At 38.4% G+C, this 14,771-nt stretch overlaps 1 long non-coding RNA gene across 1 annotated transcript; it reads right to left on the bottom strand.

The window, feature by feature from the left end:
- Positions 1-10,802: 10,802 nt before the first annotated feature.
- Positions 10,803-11,991, bottom strand: LOC113471758. The gene is made up of 2 exons (XR_003394339.1): positions 11,865-11,991; positions 10,803-10,873 (listed from the first exon to the last, which is right to left on the bottom strand). It is a non-coding gene; the product is annotated as an uncharacterized LOC113471758 (long non-coding RNA).
- Positions 11,992-14,771: the final 2,780 nt, after the last annotated feature.

The raw sequence follows: 14,771 nt of genomic DNA, 5'->3' as shown, positions 1-14,771 counted from the left end.
TTACAAATTATTTCAACATTAGCCCATATGAGTACCACATTCTCCTGAAACCGGCATACGAAGGACTTCTCATTCTCAGCCGTCCTCAGTTCGAATTTCATTTACCAACTCGTAGATTCCTCAATTCTCGCAGAGCAAACATTGACCAAACGGATTTGGAAGCTCAGAATTGAACAAACCGATTTGGAAGCTCAGAATTGAACAAACGGATTTGGAAGCTCAGAATTGAGCAAAAGATTTGGAAGCTCAGAACTGAACAAACGGATTTATTGAGCAAACGGATTTGGAAGCTCAGAATTGAGTAAACGGATTTGGAAGCTCAGAACTGAACAAACGGATTTATTGAGCAAACGGATTTGGAAGCTCAGAATTGAACAAACGGATTTGGAAGCTCAGAATTGAGCAAACGGATTTGGAAGCTCAGAATTGAGCAAACGGATTTGGAAGCTCAGATTTGAACAAACGGATTTGGAAGCTCAGAATTGAACATATGAGAATCCTGATGATTTTTCCTCTGTAATCCTCATTTGATGACTGGAAAACCTCTGTTTTTGTAGAGGAATTATGCCAAATTATAGTGTATTATTACTTTTATTCCAAAGTTAATGCAAGAAAAGCAATCTCGATTTCCAGCGAAAATGCTACGAAAAGGACAAAACGGTTCGTACTTCCTCGCATATAAAATGGACATGAATGGGTTACACTTGTCGTTCATAAAATAAACTTCATTTCTACAGCTATCTAGATTCTAGCCCCCTCATCTCAATGTTAAGTACTCTAGGGACAACATATATATTCAAGTGGGGGTAAGAGATAACGCAAGGTTGCGTGTGAGTGGAAATAATGGTAATTTAGAGACGGGATTTTTTTTTCTCCCCCTCCTACAACAAGTTGAGTACAGGAACTTCTCGCGCAGAGTACCCGTGTATGTTAGGTTCAAATCTATAATAGCTACTTATGTACGAAGTAGATTTTTCCCTTCTTCTCTCCAGAGGAAACGGAAAACCCAAGGTCCGGAAATTTGAATCCACTCCCATATATTTCTATTTGACTTCTGGAGTTCTCATTTCCTTCCAAGGAACGTGTATTTTCTTCTCTCTGTGTGTGTGGGTTGGATTGTGTGACATGCATTAGAATACTACTCCCATGCACACTGAGGAAAAAATTGGTGATAGAGTGCCACAAGTTAGGGTGAAAGAACTCTATAGTATTGGGTTATTTCCCCTGATTTAGGTTGTTGCATTTACCAGCACGTTTGGTAATTGTGAAGAATCACCGGTAATTTTTCAAAATTACCAATTTTCTACATTTACCTTAACATATATACCAGTAGTATACTTAACTAGTAGGTAGGTATTAATATAAACATATTATGCAACATCACAAAGTCGCTGGTTTGTGATGTTGGCATAACTAGATCAAATGTACTTCATGTGAAATTCAACAACACCGCGATAATCTACAAAGAGATGAAAAGTTTTTGTAATGGAATTATTTAATCAAAGTTTCACAAAGCTCGAAAAAAAAAAAGTTCAATCATTCACAGAAGTTCTGTATAGTATACCTAATTCATTTCTAGGTAGGTATTTGTACTTATAGAAAATAATATTATGTATTAAACTCAAATGTTCCATTGCATCAAAGCATTTCCTCTACCCTCTACGCGTTGGCTCCTACACTGAGAAAAAACTAGGGTGCCGGCAGCCTAATCGGGTGAGTGGGTTCCGTAACTCTAATAATTATTGAACTCTATATCGGGAAGCTCGACACAATAATATAGCATTCCAACAACCTAAATCAGGGGAAAGTAACCCAATAATAGAGTTCTTTCACCCTAACTCGTGGCACCCTGTCACATTTTTTTTTTCTCATTGTATGTAGGTATACCTACGTAGGTACATACCTATTAGTGGGTAGGTATACGTATATACATATACACAGTTGAACCACATCATCTTCATCCTATCAAAGGTTTTTTTTATACTCGCGTATCAAAGGCTACATGGGATACAATATTGTGGTATGGGGAACCTCTCTATATCTTGTTCAATCCTCATCCATGATTTCTGTTTACAAGTTTTTCTTTTCCATATGCCTACCGTATATCTCGAAAGTCTTCTTCAACCTCTTACGTTGGAACAGTATAGGTTCTTTCAAAGTTTTATGTTAGGCACATAAGTAGATAGGTCTTGTTTATTGCAAATAAAAGTGTTGTTATTCGTAGGTAGATTTATATTATACTTAATTTAACATTAGATTAGATTAGAGTAAGTGAATAATGAAATCTAAATCACTTACCACTTTCTGGATGATTTCTCCCTCTCAACAATTACCTCCTGAAACAAATAAAGAGGAATATTAGGTACATATGTAGGTTGCCTTTTATATTTCGGGAATGGGCAATACTGCTATTTTCATCGGTAAATCAATGGTTTTATTGGAAATTTCAACTTTTTTGAAGGTGATTTACATAAAATAGTTAAATGGAAAAATATTTTTTTTTACCTTGCGTTACGGTGATTAGAAATTCTGATATCTGGTGTAAATTGGACTTGACGCATGAACACTATTAGAGTGCCAGAATTTTTTACAACTTTTGACGCGATTTGGCTCAACAACAATGCATCGATGAACTCAATCTGACTATCGGGGATGAAGCTCCATCAAAAACTAATTGTGTATCGGTGGTTTTCGAATTTCATCGTGACCTCGGATTTTTTTTCTCCCCCTCCTACAACAAGTTGAGTACAGGAACTTCTCGCGCAGAGTACCCGTGTCCCGTGTATGTTAGGTTCAAAGACCAAATGATATTCAAAATTTCACAATCTGACCCGGACTCAACCAGCTAAAGACTAGCACTTTCATGCTGGATAGGAACCAGGAACTGCAGTATTTGTGAGAGAACTGACATTCTGTTTTCTCTCTCACATGGAAGGCAAAAAATGGTTTTAATCTCAGCAAATCACCTGAAACAGAAACATTTTACCATTATTATTATTTTGAAGTAAAATCTGAGTAGGGTAGTAGTAGGACAGGACGGGCGTAGGAGGAGGAGGTGTGAACTAGGTAGGTATACCGCGTTGAAAGTCTCGTAAAATTCCCATCTCAAACACTCGTCCGACTATAACTGAAGGATGCATGCATGTCGTAGGTATATGATAAGTGTGTCCCCGCCTTTAACGAGAATGAAAGTACGGGCTTGAAATTGGCCTTAGAAAAGTGAAAATCAAAAGGAGCATAGGTAGGTACAATGGTACATATTTATGTAGTCATGTAGTGGGTAGGCACGAGTATGAACGAACCATTGCAAGTAATAGCGAAGCCTATACTGTGTACAAAACGTTCTTGCTCGGGACATTTGATGTGACGTCATCGCCTAGGGGAGCGTATGCCGTGACGTCAAAGTTCACGATTTACCGGTATTTTTTAAATCTATTTATCTCGGGATCCAGAAGTCGTAGAAGAAAAAGAAAAATTCCGTTGATCCTCATTTTTCCTGCTCTATGACTTTGAAACATCACCCAAGTAAGCGCAACTGATCTATTATCTAGTACCTACCTGACTTGCCCTTCCAAAGGTATTTATAAGTTTGTAGGAGGGGGAAACGATAAATCCTGTGAAAAAGGGGAAAGGGGAACTTCATCGACTTCTCACCACTTTTCTTCTCCCCCTCCTTCTCTCCCTCCCCCTCCCTCCTATCTTCCCCTCCCTCTCCTCATCCTCTATCTTATTATCGCCTCCTTCTCACCCTCTATCTTATTTTACCCTCCTCTCTCTTCTATCTCCTGTGCTGACATGAATAGAAACTAACTAGTTATCAGCAACTTCACACAGGTGACCTTGTACTAAGCACAAGAAATGCATTTCCGGATGCAAAATAGGAGGAGGTGGAGGGAGAGGATGAGGATGAAGGGGGTGAAATGGATTTTTTTTTCTTCTTTTTTTTTCTACGTATACGTAGGAATGGGAAATAAGTTATGTACTGGTAAAGTTGTGTATAGTCTGGCTGGGGGACTTTAAACAGGGACTAGGGAGGATACCAGTCTGAAATTTCCCTTTGCTAAAGAAATAGCACATAGAGGTTGAGTGCGAAGGAGAACTTCATTGTGTGAGGGAAGGTTGGACACCGATAGCTAGGGCTGATTGAGAGGCTGGCAAAAAATGCCGATTCCGTCTGAACACAGTAAAAGACGAGGAAGTAGAAGGAGAGTTTGCTAAAAACAAAGACCTTATATTATAGTCCTTACATCTAATATTGTACTATGTATGTAGTAGCTACTTCAACAGAAACTGGAAGAAATACCAGAATCAGAGATGAGGAGAGAGAAGTTAGCACTCAACAACTGCCGTATATTTTTCGACAGTCCTCATCGTTTTGAGGAAAATTTAGGCAATAAGAAACTCAAATGTGAAGTTCAGGTCATCTTTCCTCACACAAGCCATGTCAAAATAATGTGAGATGCCAACTTGACTCTAGCACCTAATATTTGTCGTAATTTTGGGACACTGCCTTAGGTATAATATTGCTTAGACCAGTACAAGGTCCAAGATAGAAACCAATTGTTCTTCTTTTTTAAACACCAAAATTTACTAGTTTGAGCATTTCATAAAAATGTTAGTCCGCGTAGTGGTGGCCTCACTGGGAGAATGGAGTCTAACATAAAATTTATATTTAAATTTTTAAAAAATCAACTGTTTTTTCTTCAGATTTATTAATGAAATTAGAAATTAAAAAATATTCACTTCTTATATTTTTGGTTACACTGTATTTTTTGACAAAATCTTTTTTACCATTGAGATATTGGTAAAATTGTGTGCAATTACCGGAGGAGAGGTGAAACTGTGGAAAATACGGGACACGCGTGTCCCGTACGGGACATTTTGAAAAGTGCCCAAAATACGGGACGTCCCGGGAAATACGGGACGTCTGGCAACCCTAGACACGCGTGTCCCGTACGGGACATTTTGAAAAGTGCCCAAAATACGGGACGTCCCGGGAAATACGGGACGTCTGGCAACCCTACCACCGAGGCAGGTAGAGAATATTACGTATTGAAAAAATTATTGCTTTAGTGAATTACCTATGATTAAATTAGGAACTAAAGTAGGTAATATACACTTTATTATTTATACCTACAATTCTAACATTATGGGTATACCTACTTACCTACCTTGGTCATAAAAAACGACAAGAGTATAGGTAAGTATCTAGGTAGCTAGCTAAATTACCTGGTGTTATATCTGGGTAACTAGGTACCTCTACTCGTAATATTTTTTTTTTTTTTTTTTACTTTTTTTAATGTGGAAAACATGTTTTCCTCTTTTGTTTACCTACCTATATCTACATTATATACCTACCTACTTACCTTCCTACCTACCTAAATACCTACTTATTAGTAGGTACATACCTATGTATAATGCCTCCCTACCTGGCCTAAATAATTATAAAATACAATCAAATCAGGGTAATAATTATGAACAGATATTTTTTTTTATCAAATTTAACTGCATACCTACCTAGGACCTAGGGGGTACCTAAATAAAGGGTGGTAAAAAAAAATGTCCTACAGAGAAGTGAAATTGCAATTTGGTGTACGAAAATAAATAAATAATAATTAAATAAAATAAAGTATGAAATTCTAGATCTATAGTTAAAAAAATTGTCTATATTAAAAAAAAAATCCCTAAAAATTACCCTGAAATCAAATCGGCACCAACCTCACGCAAAATAAAAATCACACACCAAATATAAAAGTGGGGGGAAAAAATCAGAAAAAAAATCGTACCGAATCCGGGATTTTTTATTTTCTCTCGAGAACACAATTTCCCTCGCCCGTACACTTCGCGAGACAGAACTGAAATGAAGGGAATTTTTGGAGAAATATGTCGACACAGCCGTAGTCTGCTGACAAGTTCCAAACTTTTCGCCTGACTTTGTTCGTTCACATGAATTAACTTACAACTTTTTACGCAGTTGTTTTTTTTTTTTTGGTCCGTTAGGTAGCGCCACTATGCAAGCGCGCTAGCGGAGGAGCAGAAATGTAGGTACATATGCGCACAAACACATTAATGCATTGCCTGTGAGGGAGCTTTGCTCGGGACATTTGATGTGACGTCATCGCCTAGGGGAGCGTATGCCGTGACGCCAAAGTTCACGATTTACCGGTATTTTTTAAATCGATTTATCCCTCTTCAGCTGAATCTCAAAATGAAACACGACTTCCTTTTGACAAGAACAAGATCTCATGATTTCCTTATGCCTCATTTCTCTGCGTAGGTACTCTATGTAAGTAGGTAGGTACATACCTATATCTTATCAGCTGTGTACCCGCTGGAGGTGACGTTTCAAACGTCACCCATCCAGTTACTAATCACACCCAACGTTGATTTCAATCATTATCTGGAAACTTGATGTGTTCAGCCTTTGGCCCAACCTCTACTTACCTAACCTAGCTTATACGCTTATAGGTTTTAATTCTAACATTGTATCTCTTCAGCTGAATCTCAAAATGAAACACGACTTCCTTTTGACAAGAACAAGATCTCATGATTTCCTTGTGCCTCATTTCTCTGCGTACTCTATGTAGGTAGGCACATACCTATATCTTATCAGCTGTGTACCCGCTGGAGGTGACGTTTCAAACGTCATCCATTCAGTTACTAACCACACACAACGTTGATTTCAATAATAATCTGGAAACTTGATGTGTTCAGCCTTTGGCCCAACCTCTACTTACCTAACCTAGCTACGCTTATAGGTTTTAATTCTAACAATGTATAACTCCCTAGCTACGCTTATAGGTTTTAATTCTAACATTGTATACCTCCCTAGCTACGCTTATAGGTTTTAATTCTAATATTGTAGACCTCCCTAAAGCTTCAAGGGAAAAAATTCCTGTTCTCCCCTAACCTATAACAGGAACTTTCTTTTTGTAAAAACTCAAGAATCAACAAGGAAAATAAAAATAGCAGAGATTTGAAAAGAGTTATGAAAAGACTCACAATACATAAAGGAGAGAAAAAAAAAAATCTGCAGAATCAAAAAGTATACATTCAACAGATTTCTCCCATAGGTTGGAGAGGTTCAAATAGAGAATGGAGAGAGAGAGGGAGAAAGTCTACTTCTTTACAATCAAACAGTATTGAAAGAGAAAAGAGAGAGAGAGAGAGAGAGAGAGAGAGAAAAGTAGAAAAACTTTTTTCTCCAGTAAATTTCGGAGAAATTGAAGTACAATGAGTTGTTACTAATTTAATTTGCTACTTTCTTTCTCCTCTTGTATCCACTACAAGTTCTTTTCTTATTTCCACAATCTGTGTGTGTATTTAGGTTTCTCCATTTTATTTCTCAAGCATCTCACTCCACTTGTATTTCTACAACATGTTCGAGTAGGTACCTATTTTGTTTCTCCGTTATATTTTATATTGGAACAGAGGGAGTTTCCATCAGAGATGAAATCACTGCAGTCCCACAGGCCTGATATTATATCATTAGTACCTATAATGTAGGTAGCTAGGTATGTGGTTACTGTCAACTGTGAGGCTTTTCCTTAGGTCCGTCGGAACGTTTGTGGCTGGTCTTATACATCAGCCCATTAACACTTGTATTGTTCTGAAAAGATTACCTAGATCTACTAAAACAGTCATTTCTCTTTCCTCCTCCTCTCTCTCTCTTTCTCTCTCTCCTCTCTCTCTCTCTCTCTCTCTCTCTCTCTCTATTTCTCTCTCTCTGTGTGTGTGTATCTGTCTTTAGTTTATCATGACAGTCTTATTACTTTCTTGGTTCAATCTATCAGACTATAATGACCTTATTCATTCCAGTATGGCTTAGGTTAGAAGCTGGAAATCAATCTAGATGCCCTAATAACAACATATGAATCATACATAATATACAATATCATTATCTATATACATATACCTACATTAACATTACCTACCTAAAATATTTTTTTCTGTTCATGGAGAGAGAGAGGGAGAAAGTCTACTTCTTTACAATCAAACAGTATTGAAAGAGAAAAGAGAGAGAGAGAGAGAGAGAGAGAGAGAAAAGTAGAAAAACTTTTTTCTCCAGTAAATTTCGGAGAAATTGAAGTACAATGAGTTGTTACTAATTTAATTTGCTACTTTCTTTCTCCTCTTGTATCCACTACAAGTTATTTTCTTATTTCCACAAACATGAGTTGTTACTAATTTAATTTGCTACTTTCTTTCTCCTCTTGTATCCACTACAAGTTCTTTTCTTATTTCCACAATCTGTGTGTGTGTGTATTTAGGTTTCTCCATTTTATTTCTCAAGCATCTCACTCCACTTGTATTTCTACAACATGTTCGAGTAGGTATTACCTACCTATTTTGTTTTCTCCGTTATATTTTATATTGGAACAGAGGGAGTTTCCATCAGAGATGAAATCACTGCAGTCCCACAGGCCTGATATTATATATGAGTTGTTACTAATTTAATTTGCTACTTTCTTTCTCCTCTTGTATCCACTACAAGTTCTTTTCTTATTTCCACAATCTGTGTGTGTATTTAGGTTTCTCCATTTTATTTCTCAAGCATCTCACTCCACTTGTATTTCTACAACATGTTCGAGTAGGTACCTATTTTGTTTCTCCGTTATATTTTATATTGGAACAGAGGGAGTTTCCATCAGAGATGAAATCACTGCAGTCCCACAGGCCTGATATTATATCATTAGTACCTATAATGTAGGTAGCTAGGTATGTGGTTACTGTCAACTGTGAGGCTTTTCCTTAGGTCCGTCGGAACGTTTGTGGCTGGTCTTATACATCAGCCCATTAACACTTGTATTGTTCTGAAAAGATTACCTAGATCTACTAAAACAGTCATTTCTCTTTCCTCCTCCTCTTGTACCTACCTAATGGGTGCTATATTTGTAAAAGACAAATTCATATTTTTTTAAATAATTTTTATTTCAGTTATCTATAGGCTTACCTAAAAAATGAAGTAATTTTTTCTGTATATTTATAACACGAATCTATAGGATTGAACTTACTCCTAAGATAATTCACAGTGGTAAGTAGGTAAATAATAATTACCTACCTGCATCTGATTTCAAAATCAGCTTTTTAATTACTATAGGATAATAAAACTCAAACCTACCTTTTTCTAAAAAGTAAATAAGTATAGGTACCTATACTGTTTTTTCTCTCGAAATTGTAGCTTTCTAAGCTCTCTCCCTCTCTCTTTCTCTCTCTCATAGGTCAATTCAAGGAAAGTTCAATACTGTCTGAAGCTCAGTATAGCTAGGTTTAGTAAGGTACAAGTACCTACCTATTTTCAGCTCTTTTTTTAATCTTCTTTAAACTTTCTCTCTCGTACATATATTGAAAGTTGTTACTTTTTCTCCTCCTTACACCCTTTTCCATTTCCTCTTATCCTTTCATTCCTTCTCCTCCTCCTTACCTCCTCATCCATCTTCTTCTTGTTCTCTTCCTCCTTCTCCTTTTTTTCTTACTTTTTTAGTCCGTCCTTCCTTTATTATTACAGTAGTAATAAAAAAGTATAAGGGACGGACTATTGTATTCGCTTCGGTGTCGTCACTCTGTCACTCTGTCTGTCTGTGTGTCCCCAGCATAGAAGGACTTATCCAAACCTGGTCGATCTATATATCAAATTAAATAGGTCTTTTTACCAGGATCACGAAAATGGTGGTGCAAATTTTGTCCAGAGGAAATTATTAACCAAGAAAACAAGTTGGAAACAACAAAACAGAAAATAAATAATAAACCCATGTCTTTGAAACTTTTATTATTTCAAAACGAAACAAAAGGAAAAATACATGGAATTTGACTAGGTAATTTTCTCTTTTTTAAGAATTCTTTTACTTACGCTGTTACTTTCCTTATTATATAATATAATAAACCCTATGGCACCCATTAAGGGCAAGGGCTCTCGTATCTATCAGGTGATGCGTATAGGTACCTTCCTATCACAAACTTATACCAACGTTTTTACCTAGACAATGGATACCATTACCAATTCTTCCTTATTATATAATAGGTACCTAATAGGTAGGTTGGTCCTTAATATTATGGGTACCTACTGAAACTCGCTTGATGTGTTATAGGTTTTAATTCTAACATTGTATACCTCCCTAGCTACGCTTATAGGTTTTAATTCTAACATTGTATACCTCCCTAAAGCTTCAAGGGAAAAAATTCCTGTTCTCCCCTAACCTATAACAGGAACTTGCTTTTTGTAAAAACTCAAGAATCAACAAGGAAAAGAAAAATAGCAGAGATTTGAAAAGAGTTATGAAAAGACTCACAATACATAAAGGAGAGAAAAAAAAATCTGCAGAATCAAAAAGTATACATTCAACAGATTTCTCCCATAGGTTGGAGAGGTTCAAATAGAGTGGAAATGGGCGTACACACCTACTACTATGAAACAGGTGCCGGCCAGCCCTGTTGAAATGAGGGCCAGAGGCCGCTTGCCTGAAAAAAGACGGAATATTGTAAGGCCGCGGTTATATTCTATTCTATTATGGGCCTGGTCGCCCCTCTCCCGAGAGAGGATATGCAATGTACACTGCGACCTTCGTAGATCTACTAATTGATCACACGGTTATATTGGATTTTGTTCATTTTGTTTAACGTCACCAGGTAGGTGTATTTTCCTGTCGGAAACTGGAACGATTTCTCGGAGCGCCATCTTGGATTTTTTTTTTTGCTTTATTTAATGTGGCAGGATTCTCCAAAAGGAGCTCTTCCACCCAACCACAGTTAGTACAGAGTAAAGAGTGGGTGGGTTTTGGACACCAATAGATATGATGGAAATGGGCGTACACACCTACTACTATGAAACAGGTGCCGGCCAGCCCTGTTGAAATGAGGGCCAGAGGCCGCTTGCCTGAAAAAATACGGAATATTGTAAGGCCGCGGTTATATTCTATTCTATTATGGGCCTGGTACTCCTGGTAGCCCCTCTCCCGAGAGAGGATATGCAATGTACACTACGACCTTCGTAGATCTATTAATTGATCACGGTTATATTGGATTTTGTTTAACGTCACCAGGTATAAGTGTATTTTCCTGTCGGAAACTGGAACGATTTCTCGGAGCGCCATCTTGGATTTTTTTTTTGCTTTATTTAATGTGGCAGGATTCTCCAAAAGGAGCTCTTCCACCCAACCACAGTTAGTACAGAGTAAAGAGTGGGTGGGTTTTGGACACCAATAGATATGTGGCTGAAACCAATTGAAGTGGCTGAACACCTGGGCCTACCAGTAACAGACGGGGAAGGAAGAACCTGATGGGACTTTGGCTACTACAACAACAACAACAACAGTACAGAGTAAACACCCAACCACAGTTAGTACAGAGTATCAGAGTAAACAGAGTTTGAAATTGAGTTACCTACAGGTGCTACCACGCCGAAAGATGGAAACTGATCTTCAGAAGAGAGAGTTGAGCTTCGGAAAATTGTCTCCGTTTTTGGAAGGAAAATACAACTTCTTTAGAACTGTTAAGGTTTTCAGGGACGTGGGTTTCACCCTCTATTCGGCAACAAGCTACTCCATCTCCTCACATAGACTTCGCCAAGTCCGAGTGGAGCCGAGAAAAGCCGTCAGTACACGATTGCCCAGATGGTCACCCATCCGGCATCCGGATACCGGACTAAGCGCACAAGGTGGAAAAGTGGCTCTCATATAGCGTAGGGTGGGGCAAAGGTTCGCAGTGGGGTGAAGGTACGCAAGCACTTTTTGAGAAAATGGTAATATCTACCTACAAAAAATCTGGTGTGAACATCACACGACTTTCTATTACATTTGCAGAATACGTATTTGAAAAAAAATGTAAGCTAGTTCAGAGCATCGAAACCAGGACTCTGAAATACTCACCCGTGTAGTGGACGAGACAGACGCATAGAAGTGCTCCAGACATTTCACTCAGACCCAGCAGCAGGGTGGCGATGTAAGGGTTAACGGTTACGTGGAGGGATTCGAAAATGCCCACCTGTGGGACAGAAGACAAAGAGGGGTTAAAATTTCTATACAGTAGAACCTCGCTTATTTCAACTAATTGGGACCGGGGATAGTTGAAATGATCGAGGTTGAAATAACTATGAAATTTGTAAGGTAAACTGGGATAATTTTTATAAATTTGAAATTTTTCATGCATTAATTATTTTATTTAGTATATTTACTGTTATTTCTCATTTTCGTTAAATTTTTTTAGGCGGGCCTTCGCGGGCCGCGGGTTGGACAAGCCTGTTCTAGAGTGTGAGCGGTGTGTATCATTCTCATATTAGGTTTGATTTTGCAGGCAACTCTGCGCTACTAAAAGTAGCTACGTCTACGCTTCCAATATACAAACAGGCGTTAAAACTTGAGAAGACCACCAGGGTCCAAAGGTTTCGAATCTATTACCTACACTGCCTACAGGGTCCGCCGTTTCCACACTTACCGGAGCCTCCATTAGGCCGCCCGTGAGGCCGGTAAGAGCCAGGGCCGTATACAGGGTGGTCACATTCCGTGACAAAACGAACAGGAGGAAGGCCAGTAGGTAGGGGATCTCTCTCTCTCTCTCTCTCTCTCTCTCTCTCTCTCTCTCTCTCTCTCTCTCTCTCTCTCTCTCTCTCTCTTACTTTTCTCTCGTGTGTATTTACAATTTTAATTATTCGTTTGCTCTGTCTCTCTCATATTTCAATTCTTGTGAGGGAAAAGCCCCCTCTCTCCAATTTTCGCTCTCTCTTTATCTCTATGCCCCCTACCGTCCTCTATCTCTTTTCATTTTGTCGTTCTGTTTACAATACCTGTTTTCATTAGGTAACATTGTTCATCTCTCTCCCACCCTCTCTTTTCTACCTCTCTCTTCTGTCTCTTTCCCGCTTCTTTTATCTCCCTATTCCCCTTTCCCTTCTTATTTTCTCTCAACTACCTGTTTTTTTCTTTACCTTCTTCCCCTCCTTCCATTCCTTATTCTTCTTTCTTATTTCCCTCCTTCCATTTCTTATTCGTCTTTCTTATTTCCCTCCTTCCATTCCTTATTCTTCTTTCTTATTTCCCTCCTTCCATCCCACCCTCTCTTTTCTACCTCTCTCTTCTGTCTCTTTCCCGCTTCTTTTATCTCCCTATTCCCCTTTCCCTTCTTATTTTCTCTCATCTACCTGTTTTTTTCTTTACCTTCTTCCCCTCCTTCCATTCCTCTTCTTTCTTATTTCCCTCCTTCCCTTCCTTATTCTTCTTTCTTATTTCCCTCCTTCTCCCCTTCACATCCCTATTCGTATTTGTAATACCTATACCTTTTTACTTTCCTTATCCTATAGGAAGGAAAGTAATGTAATCGGGTCAAATTTTCGATGGTCAGTTTTTAGTGTCAAACGCGTTTTGAGGTCCCTAGAGCCTAAATCCAAAGTTTCAGTCATTGGTCCATGTGTGTGTGTATGTCCATGTGTCTGTCTGCCTGTCTGTAAACAATATAATTATCTCGAGAACGGTAAGAGCTAGAGACTTGAAATTAAGTATATACCTATAGCTTTTTACTTTCCTTATCCTATAGGAAGGAAAGTATTGTAATCGGGTCAAATTTTCGATGGTCAGTTTTTAGTGTCAAACGCGTTTTGAGGTCCCTAGACTCCCTAGAGCCTAAATCCAAAGTTTCAGCCATTGGTCCACGTGTGTGTGTATGTCCATGTGTCTGTCTGCCTGTCTGTAAACAAAATATCTCGAGAACGGTAAGAGCTAGAGACTTGAAATTTGGTATGTAGGTCACAAACGTGACAAGGATGCGACACGAAAAGATCGGTGCAGCGGTTGGCGGCATTTCGGCCGCTTTTTGGCGGTTTTCGGCTCTACTGACTAAACGGTAAGAGATATCGAAAAAGTTATAAGAGAAGCCACCAAATTCATAACTAAGATACCTAGCTAAGCATAATTTAATAGGAAAAGGAAAGTCGTGTGATGTTCACACCAGATTTTTTTTATTATTATTATTCCTCTTACTCCCTTCTTTCAACCCTCTTTTCCCCTATCTCTATTATTATTATTATTATTATTATTATTATTCCTCTTACTCCCTTCTTTCAACCCTCTTTTCCCCTCTATCTCTTCTCCTTCCCATCGTTATTCATCTTCCTCCTCTCACCCCATCCTCCTTCTCCTCTCACCCTTCTCTTTCTTATTTCTTCTTCTTCTTCTTCTTCTTCCTCCTCCTCTTCTTCTTCTTCTTCCTCCTCTTCTTCTCCTCCTCCTCCTCCTCCTATTTCTCATTTCTTCCTCTTCTTCTTCTTCTTCTTCTTCTTCCTCCTCCTCCTCTTCTTCTTCTTCCTCCTCCTCCTCCTTCTTCTTCTTCTTCTTCTTCTTCTTCTTCTTCTTCTTCTTCTTCTTCTTCTTCTTCTTCCTCTTCCTCTTCCTCTTCTTCTTCTTCTTCTTCCTCCTCCTCTTTCTCATTTCTCCCTCTTCTCTTCTCTCCCCTATTTTACCCTCATAACCTGGAGTTACATAAAACAGTTGAAAATGTTTACTCTCAAGATATAAAGCTTTTCGCTGCCATTACTGCAAAGGATTACCATAGGCGGTTCTTGCCTAAATTTTTGGGGGGGCTTGATTTTGAAGGTGCACCTTATTCAAAATTTTGATTTAGCTCTATGTAAAAAATCTGGTGTGAACATCACACGACTTTCCTTATCCTATTGAATGATGCTTATTTGAGTATTATTTTACCCTGATTTTTTTTTTTTTCCTAACCGTTTAGTCGGTATAGCTGAAAACCGCCAAAAAACGGTCGAAATCCGTCCAAAAGCGGTC

Source organism: Diaphorina citri, unplaced genomic scaffold (assembly GCF_000475195.1).
Source record: "Diaphorina citri unplaced genomic scaffold, Diaci psyllid genome assembly version 1.1 scaffold2949, whole genome shotgun sequence".
Classification (NCBI taxonomy): domain Eukaryota; kingdom Metazoa; phylum Arthropoda; class Insecta; order Hemiptera; family Psyllidae; genus Diaphorina; species Diaphorina citri.
The sequence above is the reverse complement of the archived record's forward strand: the minus strand, read 5'-3'. Positions and strand labels throughout refer to the sequence as shown.